General features: G+C 26.8%; 1 protein-coding gene across 1 annotated transcript in view; it reads left to right on the plus strand.

Moving 5' to 3' along the window:
* Positions 1-17,392, plus strand: part of LOC136088475 (uncharacterized) — a 44,274-nt gene that overhangs the window by 1,219 nt on the left and 25,663 nt on the right. The gene's annotated exons all lie outside the window — the stretch shown is intronic.

Here is a 17,392-nt window from a genome sequence, read left to right on the forward strand (position 1 = left end):
AATGTCTAAGAGAAAATTTATAAAGTTAATATAAAAAGTTATATTTGTTTATAAACTTTTATTCATGAAAACAATATATATATATATATATATATATATATATATATATATATATATATATATATATATATATATATATATATATATATATATATATATATATATATATATATATATATATATATATATATATATATATATATACTCTTATATGTTGTCTGAAAGTTTTCTTCCATATTTTGTTGACAAAAAGTAAAAGTTAAAATGCAAGACCGGAATTTTTTTATTATTAATTGATAGACTGCCTGCCCCAACCAAACCCTCAGTCAATGTACCAGCACTCCGCTGCGAGTCAGGCTAAAAGATAGTAGATGTAGCAGGACTCCGTTGTGAGTCAGGCTGTTTGTCAGTTAATATAGCAGCACTCCCTTGCGAGTCAGGCTATTTGTCAGTCAATGTAGCAGCACTCCCTAGCGAGTCAGGCTATAAGATAGTCGATGTAACAGCACTCCGTGCATGATTTACAGTAAAAAAAACAAAAATAAAAACATTTTATTAAAAAAAATAAAAATAAAAACATTTCAATAAAAAAATAAAAATAAAAACATTGTTTATATTGTTAAAAAATGTTTTAAAAAACATTCTGGTCAATTAAATTTGCGTTTTTGCGGCTTTTTAAAAAAACGATTAATTTGTAATTAAATTAATGGTTTTTACTTTCTGACAACACGCAAATGTTGGACGAAAGTCAAAAGTAATTAAAAGTGATGTATGTGTTGGCGTAAGAATCACTTTTTTCCTTCCGCTCTTCCAAAAGACAACAAACTATAGATCTATGCATACATATATATATAATACATATATATACATATATACATACATATAACATATATACATATATATATATATATGTATATATATATATATATATACATATATACATGCATACATGTGTGTGTGTGTGTATATATATATATGTATAGATATATACATATGTATATATACATATATATATATATATATATATATATATATATATATATATATATATATATATATATATATATATATATAGATCTATAGTTTGTTGTCTTTGGGAAGAGCGGAAGGAAAAAAGTGATTCTTACGCCAACACATACGTCACTTTTAATTACTTTTGACTTTCGTCCAACATTTGCGTGTTGGACGAAAGTAAAAACCATTAATTTAATTACAAATAAATCGTTTTTTAAAAAAACCACAAAAACGCATATTTAATTGACCAGAATTTAAAAACATTCTGAATGTTTTTAACAATATTAACAATGTTTTTATTTTTATTTTTTTTAATAAAATAATTTTATTTTTTATTTTTTTAATAAAATATTTTTTATTTTTATTTTTTTTTACTGTAAATCATGCCCGGAGTGTTGCTACATCGACTATCTTATAGCCTGACTCGCAAGGAAGTGCTGCTACATTGACTGACGAATAGCCTGACTCGCAAGGGAGTGCTGCTACATCGACCGCCAAATAGCCTGACCCGCAAGGGAGTGCTGCTACATCGACTGAGGGTTTGGTTGGGGCAGGCAGTTTATCAATTAATAAAAAAAAATAATTCCGGTCTTGCATTTTAATTGTTACTTTTTGTCAACAAAATATGGAAAAAACTTTCGGACAACATCTACGGGTTGTATATATATATATATATATATATATATATATATATATATATATATATATATATATATATATATATATATATATATATATATATATATATATATATATATATATACATATATATATATGTATATATATAGATATATACATATATATACACATATATATATATATATATATATATATATGTATATATGTATGAATATATGTACATATATGTATGTATATATATGTATTATATATATATATGTATGTATATATACATATATACATGCATACATATATGTGTGTGTGTGTATGTGTGTGTGTATGAGTGTGTGTGTGTGTGTGTGTGTGTGTGTGTGTGTGTGTGCGTATATATATATATATATATATATATATATATATATATATATATATATATATATGTATATATATATATATATATATACAACCCGTAGATGTTGTCTGAAAGTTTTTTCCATATTTTGTTGACAAAAAGTAAAAATTAAAATGCAAGACCGGAATTATTTTTTTTTATTAATTGATAGACTGCCTGCCCCAACCAAACCCTCAGTCGATGTAGCAACACTCCCTTGCGGGTCAGGCTAAAAGATAGTAGATGTAGCAGCACACCCTTGCGGGTCAGGCTAAAAGATAGTAGATGTAGCAGCACTCCCTTGTGGGTCAGGCTATTTGTCAGTCGATGTAGCAGCTCTCCCTTGCGAGTCAGGCTATAAGATAGTCGATGTAGCAACACTCCGAGCATGATTTACATTAAAAAAAAAAAAAAAAAAACATTTTATTAAAAAAAATAAAAATAAAAACATTGTTTATATGGTTAAAAACATTCAGAATGTTTTTGAAACATTCTGGTCAATTAAATTTGCGTTTTTGTGGTTTTTTTAAAAAACGATTTATTTGTAATTAAATTAATGGTTTTTACTTTTGTCCAACACGCAAATGTTGAACGAAAGTCAAAAGTAATTAAAAGTGACGTATGTGTTGGCATAAGAATCACTTTTTTCCTTCCGCTCTTCCCAAAGACAACAAACTATAGATCTATATATATATATATATATATATATATATATATATATATCTATATATATATATATACACACACACATACATATGTATGCATGTATATATGTATATATACATACATATATATATAATACATAAATATACATGCATATATATGCATGTAACATATATATATATATATATATATATATATATATATATATATATATATATATATATATATATATATATAAATATATATATATATATATATATATATATATATATATATAGATCTATAGTTTGTTGTCTTTAGGAAGAGCGGAAGGAAAAAAGTGATTCTTACGCCAACACATACGTCACTTTTAATTACTTTTGACTTTCGTCCAACATTTCCGTGTTGGACGAAAGTAAAAACCATTAATTTAATTACAAATTAATCGTTTTTTAAAAAAACCACAAAAACGCAAATTTAATTGACCAGAATGTTTTTAAAAACATTCTGAATGTTTTTATAACATTTTGAATGTTTTTAACAATATAAACAATGTTTTTATTTTTATTTTTTTTAATAAAATGTTTTTATTTTTATTTTTTTTACTGTAAATCATGCGCGGAGTGTTGCTACATCGACTATCTTATAGCCTGACTCGCAAGGGAGTGCTGCTACATCGACTGACAAATAGCCTGACTCGCAAGGGAGTGCTGCTACATCGACTGACAAATAGCCTGACTCGCAAGGGAGTGCTGCTACATCGACTGACAAATAGCCTGACCCGCAAGGGAGTGCTGCTACATCGACTGAGGGTTTGGTTGGGGCAGGCAGTCTATCATTATTAAAAAAAAAAAATTCCGGTCTTGCATTTTAATTTTTACTTTTTGTCAACAAAATATCGAAAAAACTTTCGGACAACATCTAAGGGTTCTATATATATATATATATATATATATATATATATATATATATATATATATATATATATATATATATATATAGTTCTATAGTTTGTTGGCTTTAGGAAGAGCGGAAGGAAAAAAGTGATTCTTACGCCAACACATACGTCACTTTTAATTACTTTTGACTTTCGTCCAACATTTCCGTGTTGGACAAAAGTAAAAACCATTAATTTAATTACAAATTAATCGTTTTTTAAAAAAACCACAAAAACGCAAATTTAATTGACCAGAATGTTTTTAAAAACATTCTGAATGTTTTTATAACATTTTGAATGTTTTTAACAATATAAACAATGTTTTTATTTTTATTAATAAAATGTTTTTATTTTTATTTTTTTTAATAAAATGTTTTTATTTTTATTTTTTTTACTGTAAATCATGCGCGGAGTGTTGCTACATCGACTATCTTATAGCCTGACTCGCAAGGGAGTGCTGCTACATCGACTGACAAATAGCCTGACCCGCAAGGGAGTGTTGCTACATCGACTGAGGGTTTGGTTGGGGCAGGCAGTTTATCAATTAATAAAAAAAAATAATTCCGGTCTTGCATTTTAATTGTTACTTTTTGTCAACAAAATATGGAAAAAACTTTCGGACAACATCTACGGGTTGGATATATATATATATATATATATATATATATATATATATATATATATAGAACCCTTAGATGTTGTCCGAAAGTTTTTTCGATATTTTGTTGACAAAAAGTAAAAATTAAAATGCAAGACCGGAATTTTTTTTTAATAATGATAAACTGCCTGCCCCAACCAAACCCTCAGTCGATGTAGCAGCACTCCCTTGCGGGTCAGGCTATTTGTCAGTCGATGTAGCAGCACTCCCTTGCGAATCAGGCTATTTGTCAGTCGATGTAGCAGCACTCCCTTGCGAGTCAGGCTATTTGTCAGTCGATGTAGCAGCACTCCCTTGCGAGTCAGGCTATAAGATAGTCGATGTAGCAACACTCCGCGCATGATTTACAGTAAAAAAAATAAAAATAAAAACATTTTATTAAAAAAAATAAAAATAAAAACATTTTATTAAAAAAAATAAAAATAAAAACATTGTTTATATTGTTAAAAACATTCAAAATGTTATAAAAACATTCAGAATGTTTTTAAAAACATTCTGGTCAATTAAATTTGCGTTTTTGTGGCTTTTTTAAAAAACGATTAATTTGTAATTAAATTAATGGTTTTTACTTTCGTCCAACACGGAAATGTTGGACGAAAGTCAAAAGTAATTAAAAGTGACGTATGTGTTGGCGTAAGAATCACTTTTTTCCTTCCGCTCTTCCTAAAGCCAACAAACTATAGAACTATATATATATATATATATATATATATATATATATATATATATATATATATATATATATATATATATACATATATATATATGTATATATATAGATATATACATATATATACACATATATATATATATATATATATATATGTATATATGTATGTATATATGTACATATATGTATGTATATATATGTATTATATATATATATGTATGTATATATACATATATACATGCATACATATATGTGTGTGTGTATGTGTGTGTGTATGAGTGTGTGTGTGTGTGTGTGTGTGCGTATATATATATATATATATATATATATATATATATATATATATATATATATATATATATATATATATATATATATATATATATATATATATATATATATATGTATATATATATATATATATACAACCCGTAGATGTTGTCTGAAAGTTTTTTCCATATTTTGTTGACAAAAAGTAAAAATTAAAATGCAAGACCGGAATTATTTTTTTTTATTAATTGATAGACTGCCTGCCCCAACCAAACCCTCAGTCGATGTAGCAACACTCCCTTGCGGGTCAGGCTAAAAGATAGTAGATGTAGCAGCACTCCCTTGCGGGTCAGGCTAAAAGATAGTAGATGTAGCAGCACTCCCTTGCGGGTCAGGCTATTTGTCAGTCGATGTAGCAGCTCTCCCTTGCGAGTCAGGCTATAAGATAGTCGATGTAGCAACACTCCGAGCATGATTTACAGTAAAAAAAAAAAAAAAAAAAACATTTTATTTAAAAAAATAAAAATAAAAACATTGTTTATATGGTTAAAAACATTCAGAATGTTTTTGAAACATTCTGGTCAATTAAATTTGCGTTTTTGTGGTTTTTTTAAAAAACGATTTATTTGTAATTAAATTAATGGTTTTTACTTTTGTCCAACACGCAAATGTTGAACGAAAGTCAAAAGTAATTAAAAGTGACGTATGTGTTGGCATAAGAATCACTTTTTTCCTTCCGCTCTTCCCAAAGACAACAAACTATAGATCTATATATATATATATATATATATATCTATATATATATATATACACACACACATACATATGTATGCATGTATATATGTATATATACATACATATATATATAATACATAAATATACATGCATATATATGCATATAACATATATATATATATATATATATATATATATATATATATATATATATATATATATATATATATATATATAGTTCTATAGTTTGTTGGCTTTAGGAAGAGCGGAAGGAAAAAAGTGATTCTTACGCCAACACATACGTCACTTTTAATTACTTTTGACTTTCGTCCAACATTTCCGTGTTGGACGAAAGTAAAAACCATTAATTTAATTACAAATTAATCGTTTTTTAAAAAAACCACAAAAACGCAAATTTAATTGACCAGAATGTTTTTAAAAACATTCTGAATGTTTTTATAACATTTTGAATGTTTTTAACAATATAAACAATGTTTTTATTTTTATTAATAAAATGTTTTTATTTTTATTTTTTTTAATAAAATGTTTTTATTTTTATTTTTTTTACTGTATATCATGCGCGGAGTGTTGCTACATCGACTATCTTATAGCCTGACTCGCAAGGGAGTGCTGCTACATCGACTGACAAATAGCCTGACTCGCAAGGGAGTGCTGCTACATCGACTGACAAATAGCCTGACTCGCAAGGGAGTGCTGCTACATCGACTGACAAATAGCCTGACTCGCAAGGGAGTGCTGCTACATCGATTGACAAATAGCCTGACCCGCAAGGGAGTGCTGCTACATCGACTGAGGGTTTGGTTGGGGCAGGCAGTCTATCATTATTAAAAAAAAAAAATTCCGGTCTTGCATTTTAATTTTTACTTTTTGTCAACAAAATATCGAAAAAACTTTCGGACAACATCTAAGGGTTCTATATATACACATATATATATATATACATATATATATGTATATATATATATATATGTATATATATATAAATATATGTATATATATATATATATATATATATATGTATATATATATATGTATATATCTATATATATACATATACATATATATATATATATATATATATATATATATATATATATATATATATATATAATATATATATATATATATATATATATATATATATATGTATATATATATATATGTATATATCTATATATCTATATATATATATATATATATATATATATATATATATATATATATATATATATGTATATATATATGTATATATATATGTATACATCTACATATATATATATATATATATATATATATATATATATATATATATATATATATATATATATATATATATATATATGTATATATACATATGTATATATACATATGTATGTATATATATATATATATATATATATATATATATATATATATATATATATATATATATATATATATATATATATATATATATATATATAAAATATATATATACCATTGTCTTATTGTTTTTTAAAAACTTTTAAAATTATCAGTGATCAAATTAAATAAAATCAAATATATTTAGAATAAAGTTGTTACATCAAGGTTATTTACAAATAATAACCAGTACCATTATGAAGTAAACAATGAAGTAAATTCAATATAAATAAAATGATGATAATAATAATAATAATATATAATAATATACATTTAGGAGTAAATAAAAATAATAGTTAAAATAACAGCGATTAAAAGTAATAGTAAAGATTATAGAAAATATATGCTATATTATATTAATAGTAGCTAATCAGAAAACTTATCAGTAAAGACTTGTGGATGAATAAAATAATGCTTCAGTTGAAGTTGAAGAGGTCATAATTTTTTTCTAATTTAACACAAATTAATAAAAATCACTTTTAAAGAGAGAACTATCCAGAAAATAGTTCTAGAAAAAATGACACACTTGTTGAAAGTGAGAAAGAAGTTATACAGCTCTAAAGTTGTCTGTTTTGACCATTTGTAAATTGAGAAGGGCCACTGTATCATGTTTCTTAGGCTATAATTTCTGAACTGTTGTACTTGGAAGTCTGAAATTTCAAATTTAATCTACATAATGCACATATCAATATGTAAAAATCAGGAAAATCAAAGATGGTAACCCACAAAGTTTTCTTCAAATTGGTTGAAATATAATGATTTGACCCTATTATTACTTGACTTTTATCATTATAAATATTTTCAATGTTGTTAATATTGTTATAACTTTTTTTTTTATTGTTTTTTCCAATTTTTTTTTTCTCTTTTCTGTTTTAATCTTTCTTGAACTAAATTATTTTCTCTTCATCACTATTATTAATAGTAATAAAGAGAAATAGTTCAGTTTAAGAAAGATTAAAATGATAAATTAAACAAAAAATATTAAAACACAAAAGAAAAGAGAAAAAAAAAATTAGATAAGTAGAAGCTCAGAGGTTTATAAATAATAATTTGAAGAAAAGTATAAGATTTATTAGCAATATTTTTCTAAAAAATAGTTAAAGAGAGCAGTTTTAAATTTTGAGAATGAGTTACATTTCTTACATGACAAATTCAGTAAAAAAATATTAACAATGAAATCGCTAAATAAAATTTATTAAAATTTGTACACTTTATTAAAACGAATGAATCTGTAATTAATTTTCAACTCAAGGTAAGTACTTTAAAAAGTTCTAAACCACATTCAACTAAATATTCATATTTTTGGATCCTCAACAAAAATTTTCGTTGGTCTCTCCTCCGTAACATTTATGTAGAATGTTACGGCTGTAGAAATTTATCGCCGGTAATTTTTAAAAATATTTTATAACATCGAAAAAAATCATTTACGCCGCACAGTGACTCAAAACAACAAAAAAATGGTAATAAACCCTCACAACTTTTCTATAAATTAAGTGCCCTTTTTTAAATAATATTAAATTAAAATAATTTTTTATTTCAAAAGTATAAATAATTTTTTCATAAAACTTTTATTCTGTATTACATTGTATTGTTAAAAGAAGTTTAAAAATTTGATATTATTTACAAAGAAATCCGAAAAATGTGAGATTTTTATTTAACTAAAATAGAGTGTTTTTAATTTAAATAAAAGTGTATATTTATTTTGAAGATAATCTTTTGGCTCCATATATTTCGAATTTACCAAAAAGTAAAAAAAAAAATCTGATGTTTTTGTTTAAATTTAAAAAAATTTTTAAAAAAAGGTAGCAAGTAATTGTATTTTTTTGGTTTATATATCAGCTAAAAAAATGTTCCACCGAGTCCTATAAATATAGGTATTTTTTCTAGTTAATTAACATTTCTGCTCTTAAAAATATAAAGGGATTACTGCGGTCTCCAGCGGTTTTGGAAGTTATTAAAGAAATACAATTGTCGATAAACACTTAAAAACCTTGTTTTCCGCCATTTTTGAAAGTATTTTGCTATATCGAAACTAATGAAAATGGCGGGAAACTTAAATTTTAATTTTTTATTTGTATTGCTTGCTCTAATATAGTTTTTAAATCATAAATATTAAATATAGTTTTAAAAAACGTTTTTTTTACATTATATACTATCTAGAAGTTTGTTAAAATATTTATTGACAATTTTAAAGAACGATTTATAATTCGATAAGTGCAGCATGTTTGAAAAAGCTTAACAGTGTACAACTTTAGTATTTCCTTTAATATAAAGTTAACTTAGTAATATAGTACAGGATGTAACAATGTGACAATTGTTAAAGCCATTACAAAATAGAATTTTAAACAGTGTAAAGTAAAAAAATATATAATGTAATTTAAAATGTTACTGATATATTAGTTTTATTATTTTGGTTGGTAGTTCTCAAAAACAATAATAATGAAAAGATTACATCTTATCTCAAATATACATAAATTAGGAGTGGATAAGTTAAGGCTATGGAAGGATTTACTTAATGAAATAAAAAATATTGAAGAAATTCGCAAAGAAAACTTAAATAAAGTAAAGGTTGCTTTAGTTATATTTATTTCAAAGGTGAAGAAAATACTAAAACAATGCGGACGAAATTATGATACATTTATACAAAAAGAAAATCGTTGGCTTCGAAAAAATCTTATGAACAATAAAAGTAGCCATTTTGGTTCTGGAAGGCTCAATATACAATGGAGTGTTCTTGGAGAGCGAAGCAAAAGAAAAAAAAGAAAAGAACTACTTACTGAACATCATGAAGCTATATTTTTAGCTTCTGCAAAAAGTGAAAATGCTGCTGGAGAAAAAAGAACCTCTATTTTAAAAAACAATATGTCTAATGTTTTAGAAATAGAAAAAGTTGATAAAACTTTGGATAAAACCTTGTGCACAATGTACATGTTTATCCTACCTTGCACAATGTTTTCGTGGAAAAATTGAAATGCTATCCTGAGAATATACATTTTTCTGAAATTTCTGCAAAGTGTGCTCTTCAAAGCATGTTAGATCACTCTGTGAGTAGAATAACTGAAATGATTGATATACCTAATTGTGGTCAAGGTAACGAAATATTTGGAGTTTTATTTGGAAAGATTGATTTTGATGGAGCAAAGTATTTATGAACAGAAATACGAGACAAGCAACCGAAGTATAGAACTTAAGAGTGAAGATAATCTTTTCAGTACAGCTTTTGTGCCTTTATTGCTCAAAGTAGAAGATGGTAAAATTTGGAAAAATGAAAATCCTTTAAGTCGTTTCTTTAGTATACCTCTACATCTACAATATAAAAAAGAGAGTTCAATTTTATCCAGAGAAAAAGAATCAAATCTAAAAAATCAAATAAATACCTTAAAGATGTTTTCCAAAGTTTTTGATATTGCAGGAAGAAAGGTGACCTTTAATATCAGCTAAAAAGTTGATCTTACAATGTTTAATAATAAAGTAGTTAACGCACTTACAGAGACAAAATTCGCTCAATCCTGCAATGTGTGCAATGCTAAACCCAACAATATGAACAATATTGATTTATTAAAAGCAAAAACTGAGAATGAGTCAGCCTAGGGGCTCGTAATTTTAGCTTTGCAATGCTGAATAAAAGTATAAGCCAAAAACATTGAGAAAAAATTATCTGTAGACGTAAAAAAAAAAGAGATTCAGGTACTCTTCAGAGAACGGTTAAGCCTATATGCTGACATGCCTAAAACTGGGTATGGAAATACCAATGACCTCAATACTGCCAGAAAAGCATTTAAAAATTGTGAAGTTTTTTCTGAAATTACTAAAAGTGATTATGATATAATTGAAAGATTGCATAATATTCTCGTAACCATATCTTGTGGATATCCAATTAATATCAATGAATTCGATTTATACTGCACTGAAACAGCTAAACGTATAGTGAATTTGTACGACTGGTATGTTATGCCTCCTACTGTTCATAAACTGCTACTGCATAGTTCTTCTATATCACATAAATTACTTTTGCCAATCGGGGTATATTCGGAAGATACACAGGAGGGTTTAAATAAACAGATAAGAAATTCTAGACTTCAGCACACGGCAAAAATATCAAGGTTAAACACAATGATGAACCAGGTGTACTACCTTCTAGTAAGATCAGATCTAAAAGTATCAAGCATATCTTATAGAAAACATAATAGCTATCGAGGAAAACCGTTACCAGATGAAGTTATTAAATTAATTGTAATTACAATTAATGTAAATAATAAAATAAATATAATAAAATACAGTTTTTTTTCTCTATGTATCAACATCTTTTAAAAACCATTTTTATAAAAATATCAAGTAGAGTAATATATTAAGATAATGTGCTTGTCTTGAAGATTCTGCAACTTGAAGAAAATTTTTTTTGTACACTTATAGTATACCTTTAACGCTCACATATGCGCCTAAGCGCGCATTATACGCGTTGAAACTGCGCGTAAAAAAAAAATTAACAAATTTGAAATCTTTGACCCAAAAATTATTATTTTGATATATAACATTATTTATTAACAATTTATGTCAAATTTTATTTAATTTCACTGTGCGCCGCATTGTGTGGCAGAATTGCTTCAAAACTGGACATTTAACGAATATAAAAAAAGGTGTAATAGAACATTTTTTGGTGGTAATGTATAAAAGAGTCTCTGGTCCATCTTATCCACGTTTTTTTTTAGGGTAGGACTGACCTTTAACCCTGTATAACATATAATCTAGCTCAATTCTTTTGTTTAAAAAATAATTCGCTTGCGCGAGTTATTATTACTACTTTGTTTTTATAGTGTTAAAGCTAAAGTTTGTTAGAAAGTCCAAAAAATTTTCAGGGATTCTTCAATGTTAGGTTTGCCGCTATCTTTTGCCAATAAAAAAAAAAAATTTAAAGGGCTTAAAATATACATTAATAGGTCTTTTAAAAAGTACATTTAAAATTACAACAATTACAAACAAATACCATTTTAAAAATGGTATTTGTTTGTAATAAAAATAAGTACTTTTTGTATTATTGCTGAGAAACATTTTGTTAAAATTTTTATAAAAGTCTTTAGCATTTTTTCACATAATTTTTTTTGTTAATAAATTTTAAGTAAAAATATTTATCTTTTCTAAAATCTCTATGAAAATACGCTTCTTTTGAGACCCAGGTTGACATACTTTTGAATAACTTTTTTTTCGACAATATTAGGGACTTTACCTTAAATACTAAAGATTTGAACCCAAATATCTTTACAACTTGACGTGATGGTGAAAAATGGTTTGCATATTTGAAATCAGCATATTTAATTTGTTTCAAAAAACCACCTAGTTAACAAGATATGCACAATAAAATTTTATTTGTTTATCAGTGTTATCAATACAAAAGAAACGTGCTCTGATATTCTATATGAAGATCCAGATAGACCAGTTGTATCAACTTCAGAAGATCCTAGTTTATTATTTTTACTTAGTCTTGCGATGTTTGTAGAGTTCTGAAAAATTGTCAATAAAAGAAGAACGTATTTTAATATTCTATTTAAAAATCCAAATAGAGCAGTTGTATTAACTTTAGAAGATGCTACATTATTACTTTTACTTAGTCTTGCAACAATGGCAGAACAAATGACTAGCAAAGACAGAAAAAATATCAAACCAGATACACAGGTGTAGTTTTAGCTTGTAAGTGTCGAAGTTTAGTAGCTATTGCTAAATTTAAATATAAAACCGTGGTTTCCGTGATGTTGTGGTTAGAGTTCAGGCTTCAGAATTGGAGGTCTGTGACTTAAAGCCGGCTCTGGCCATATAGGCATAATTGGTCAGAAAGGAGATATGAACTTCCTGGTTAAAGGCTATTCCCCAGCGGTCAGTGATGAGGCAAGTGCGATGTATTAATTATAAGTGTAATGTATTAATTATACTGCATATAACTGAGCCACTGACTATGTTTAAAGAAATAATAATGAATAAGTTAAGCCAATCTTTCTTGATAAAAGCTATTCAAAATCAAGCTAAATCTATCCTCATTAAGCATTGTTACGTTGAATGAGATGAACATGTATGCAATTGGAAAAAGTGTTCTTTTTCCAATTGTGAAAAAGTGTTTCATCTAATTTTTTAGATATCTTCATCTCAAAGCACATTCTTAAATCTTACCCTTTCTTCTGTAAACAAAAAGTAATCTTATCTTCAGAAATGGTTTTCGATATGGGCTTCTTTGTAATTTTAGCATTGTAGGTACCACTTCTTTTTCTGCGGTAATCGGTTTGTTCATCTTACTATTTCTTTATTGATGTCAGATAAGGTTGTACAGCCTTAGTATTTTGTTATGTGTAAAGCTTTGGAGTTTTTTGAGAGTGATTAATGGGTAATTAGGCAGTAACCATAGTAGCCTTCTGATTTAAATGATTCTAAAACTTGTTACTTGTTTTTTGATTTTAAAAACTTAAGTTTTTTTTTCATCAAAAAAGTCAAAAAAATATGCAATCAAGTTGTAAATATGATAAAAATGACACGCGGAAAAAAACGAAGATGATAACAAACAAGATGAAACAATAACAATGAAAATGAGGAAGTCTGCATCGACTCCTCAAGTGAAACTCGTGAAGTTTAGAATATTACGATTCACGAATCTACATTGTGTAATGATACGTTGAATAATTTTTAATATTTTCAATAAATTAGATTATGTTGTAAAATGATACTTCTTTTGAGTATCAGGTTAAATAAAACTTAACCTGATACTCAAAAGAAGCGAAAATATACAAAAACTTCAAAAATAATATTTGAAATAAAAAAAAAAGAAATTAACTGTCCGAACACTTTTTTCCATAGTCATTTTAGTTTTTCTTACCAAAAGAGCTTCTACCTAGTGTAATAAATGTTTAATGGTACACTTTGATAGAGCTTGTCGAGAGTTACAAAAATATATATAACAACATGAGATTTCGTTCATTTAATATTTTTTGCGTAAATCTTTATCCGGTGGAAAATCGGCTAACGAATAGCTAGCTATAATCGTAACGATAAAGACAGCAGTTTGGCCACGAGGATTGCTAACTTTTTTAAGCTAACGAAAAGCTATCGATATTTGTAAAGATTAAGACAGCAGATTGGCAACGAGGACAGCTAGCTTAGTAAGTTAAAAACCCAGTGACTATTGTAGCTAGCGCCATGTCGTAATAAAATCACTGCCTAAAAATTTTTGATACGTAGCTGTCAACAAGCTATAGATTTTTAGCTAGCTGTAAAGCTACGATATGTAGTTAGCGGCATATTGCTACAAAATTGCAACGTTTAAAGTTCAATTATTCTCATAATTAAAATAAACTCAGCACTAAAAATCGAATTTTTAAAGATGTTAAAGACATTAGGATAAAATAAAAAAAATCGCTCAAAAATAAGCTAGCTAGTCGCTAGCTCATTTCCCGCCGGGCAGATCATAAAATACTTAACATCAACTTTGATAGCTTAAGGTAAAAGAGCTAGCTTTCAATTTGTTATTGCCTGTAATTTCCTTTTAAACTTGTAATGTTTGCTTTGTATTGTCTTTTACTTTTCAAGTAATTTTATATTTTCTTTTATGCAAATAACTTAAAAAATTTGAAACCCAAAGAAAAAAGTAAATTTTTTCTTTGGGTTTTAAATTTTTTAGCGTAATTCTTATAAATTGCCTTACTTTCTAATGTTCTCGTTTTCAAATACTTTATCTACAATTTTTGCTTAACTTAAAAACATTTTCTGATATCTTTTGTAATCCTTGGAGACGTAAAAATTTTTTTTAAATATTTTATGTTTAGGAAAATTAATATATTAAATTTAAAAAAATATTTTAAAAAACAAACTATGGTGTAATTAGCGTCATTTGAATCTATGTGTTTCCAATGATAAATAAAATTTTTTTAACGTTATTATTAGTGTGGTATTCAAAACAGTTTAAATTAAAATCACCTATTATGTAATTTGATTTCTTTTCATTTTTTTTAATTATATCATTATGTAAAAATGCATTAAAATTCTCAGTTACGCCATTTGGTGGGCGATAAAAACAACTTAAAATTATACGTTTGGTATTTATAGTTAAAATTTCAGTACTTAAAACCTCTTTATCGCCATCAAAAATACTTAAGTCTGACCTGTTAATAAACTGCAAGCATTGGTTCACGTAAAAAAGAACACCACCACTTTGCTTTTCATTTTTACGCGCTAATGTAATTAAATTAAAACCCGGAAGGTGGAGGTTTGTATTTCTAACATCATCAGAGCTACACCATGTCCATAGCCCCCACATCTTGAAACGGGGCTCCATGGTGGAGCCTTTTGTGGTTGGAGTCTTTATCGTTGTGCATACAAAAAAAGAAAAAGAAATATCTTAGGCATTTTTGTATTTATTTAGAGATTTTTGTTCTAAAAAGGATTTGATTTTAAAATGTTTTAAATTTAAAACTCAAATTATCAATTCAAAATTGATTTTTCAACCTAATGAGACTTAAAGGTTTTAAAGATTTCACTTTAAGATTCAAGTGCTTAACTTCACTTTTATTATGAAATGGTACCATTATGGTTAAAGCAACCTTGACAGATTGTGCTTCTTTGTCATGTTTTCAATGAATCTGTCAATTTGCTTAAAGGATCTTTCAGCTGATAATACAGTTATTAGAGTTGTACAAAACAATTGTGAGAGAAATGTTGGAGAAAATCCCTTGAAGTTGTTTGTTATAAATTGAATTTAGAAGGCAAGAGTAGAGTTTTCAATGCCAAAAAAAGTTTTGCAAATACTTTTGAGATAAAGTATTTCACTTAGCAGGTGATCTGACATATCTTTCTTATATGCATTTACAAGTTTGGTTGCTTTTGAACAAAGCTCTCCATCCTCAAGTTTCTGTAAATTCAAAATGGATGAGTATAAATAACAAATTGCATTTGCTGCTTCAAATCGTGTGCTTAAATCTCTAATTGTAAAACCCAACACTGGGTAAACTACAGAGGATTTGAAACCTTGATCTGGTTCAGGAGAACAAATTCTTTTTGTGGGAAATTGAGCTTTTATTCCAATAACTTCTGCAACAACTTTTGCTTCTTACAAGTCGCGGATGTGAGTTATCTCTTTTACTAAATTTTGGATAAGGGTTATTTCAACATCAAATAGTATCCTTTTGCTTTATATGACAATGCTATTATTGTCATAGTCGCCAGTAATTTGTGCCAAAAAATAGTCATAAGTAAACCTTTATAAGATTTAAGGAATTTTTTTAAGCCTATGGCTATATTTTGTGCTGAAGGTGTTAGTTCTGAAACAGTTCATCATCCTTCCCAATCAATTTTAAAATTCCTGAGAAATCACCATTATGAACAACCCCAATTGTTAGGTTCTCTTCTTAAAATGCTAAACCTCTAGATGATAAAAATAATGTAACCTCTATAATCAGTTTCATCATTGCTCTCCACTTATTGATTTCACATTGTGTTTGGAGCTGTAAGTGTTTGTCTATTCCATTTCCTTTTAATGACTCAAAAAGGACTTCCTAAACCAAATATTGTTTTCAATGATCAGCACTGTTTTTATGATTGAGCAAAGTATTTTACAATTTTTTCCATGGTAAATTTTCAGGGAAAAACCCTACACAGGCTAAACTGCTCATATTGTTACTTTTTTGATCACAAAAATAGGGCAAAGTAGACGCTAAAGTTTTTTTTTAATATGCCCTTGCCAACCATTCTCTAAGAAAATAATCTTGTGTTTGTTTATGTTTCATTTTTGTAAATAACAAAGGTTTAACAAACTTCCGTCTTTATAGATCTTTTGGTTAATTTTCATAAATCCTCTAAATTTTCTCAAAGCTGTAAGAAATTACAACAAATTGGCATAGATTGTCTGAAATAAATTTGGGCCATAGTGCCAGGGTCATTAAAAGCTTTTTCAGATTTTTTTTCAGAGTTGATTAGATTCAGAAGCTTTATCTGTTTTAATTCTTTTTCTGCCAAGCTATCCTTAGAATTTTCTCTTATGCCTTCTTCTTAAGAAGCAATGGACCT

The sequence above is a fragment of the Hydra vulgaris genome, chromosome 12 (genome assembly GCF_038396675.1).
Source record: "Hydra vulgaris chromosome 12, alternate assembly HydraT2T_AEP".
NCBI classification, from domain to species: Eukaryota; Metazoa; Cnidaria; class Hydrozoa; order Anthoathecata; family Hydridae; genus Hydra; species Hydra vulgaris.